At 37.6% G+C, this 1707-nt stretch overlaps 1 pseudogene; it reads right to left on the bottom strand.

The window, feature by feature from the left end:
* The window catches only part of LOC104715157, a 6513-nt pseudogene continuing 4806 nt past the window's right edge, over window positions 1–1707 (bottom strand).

Here is a 1707-nt window from a genome sequence, read left to right as displayed (position 1 = left end):
TCGTTTCACCTCTAGCATGGCATAGCTCTTCTTGCGAAACTGTGGAGAAATTGCTTGACTTAACAATGCAGGGATCATTCGCCTAAGTGCAATGCACTCTTTCACCAAATCAGAATCTTTCACCAAGGATGGAATGCTATCATATACGTATATGGTTCTAGCTGGCAAGTTAATATCCAGAGCCACCCAATGATTTTTGTTGACAAAAAGGCAAGCATATAAATGATCCACATCAACGTACCACTTCTTCTTTGTCTGCGAGTCAACATGAGCTAAAATATTGTAGTGTTCCAAGTACATGTCTCTGAACAAGAAATTTCTTCGTGAAAGTGCAAACTGGTCGAAATCTCTCAATAGTGATGAGAGCATATCTTGATCCAAAAAGGCTATGTGTTGGTTAGAGTACTGAGAAGGATCACGGATGAATCTGTTGCGGAACATCTTCATGGCAGCGCCCATGTGCTACATTACAAGCAAATTCACGTTAGAAATGATCATAACAACACCACAAAAAAAAAGCAAATAGAAACCAATATGTATACACTTACAAAGTCTTTCAACCATCCATAATAAAAACTAGGCCAGTCCAATATTGGTGTCATAATCTGCCAATAACATCTAACATCTGGATTCCCAGTTTGCAAAGGTGCCTCCCTGTAAACATGTAAACCGACATAAGGCTAATGTGTACTAATAGGAAATACAAAGCATAATACTTACTCATCAAGAACATGTAAACCGACATAAGGCTAATGTGTACTAATAGAAAATACAAAGCATAATACTTACTCATCAAGCTTCAGGAAATCCATAAGTTTCTGTAACTTAGCATCTTCAGCTGGCTTTAGATGATCATAAGACACGTTGGAAGAGATTATTCGTTTCACATTAGAGTTACCAACAAATGGATACTTTTGAGATTTTGCCAACTGCGGAACTCGTTTTGCTAGTGTCGTATCTCCATCCAAAATTTTTAAATGCTCTCCAAGTCGTGTCAATGTTGCATCAAGCCTTTTACTAACCAACTGTTGTTGAGGGTCATCCCATGTATCTTCTGAACTAGAAGCCATTTTTGTATCAAGAGCAACAACTTTGTCAGTAATATCTTCAAGTTCACTACCATCAGCAGTTGGCCTCTTTCCCTTGTCCTTTTCAACTTTGACAGCAGCTGGCCGAACATTCTTGCGACCAAGTTTCTTTAAAACATCACCCACTAAGTTCTTCTGATGATCTTGAGTGACATAAGTCTGCTCACACAGAGGAAGATCAGCAGATACTTCAGTTTCTGACTTTTCTTTTTATTACTCACAGTGTTTGTCTTCTTCACCACTTGAGGGACTGGAAATTCATCTTTTGATGTCTCTTTCATCTCTACCATCCAAGACTGCAAAGATTGAAAAAAATGACATAATGAAATCGTATTACAATATTGGAGACAAAATTAAAAAACTGCAAATTAAATACCAAAATAAAACTTACTGGTTGATGACTATTAGCCTCATCCTCTTCATTGTTGTTTGCAGTCGAATCAACTGGGACATTAGTGGGTTTTGTTTCTTTCATCCCTTTCAGATCTACCTCCACCATTCTAATCCTATCACTAAGCTTCTCATCTAACACAACCATTCTCTTCTCAACAAAAGCTTCAAATTTACCTTCTAATGCATCCATCCTACTGATTAAATTTTTGCCCAAGTCGCTAATTGA

Source organism: Camelina sativa, chromosome 9 (assembly GCF_000633955.1).
Source record: "Camelina sativa cultivar DH55 chromosome 9, Cs, whole genome shotgun sequence".
NCBI lineage: Eukaryota > Viridiplantae > Streptophyta > Magnoliopsida > Brassicales > Brassicaceae > Camelina > Camelina sativa.
Note: the sequence above shows the minus strand (reverse complement) of the source record. Positions and strands in the feature narration are given on the sequence as shown.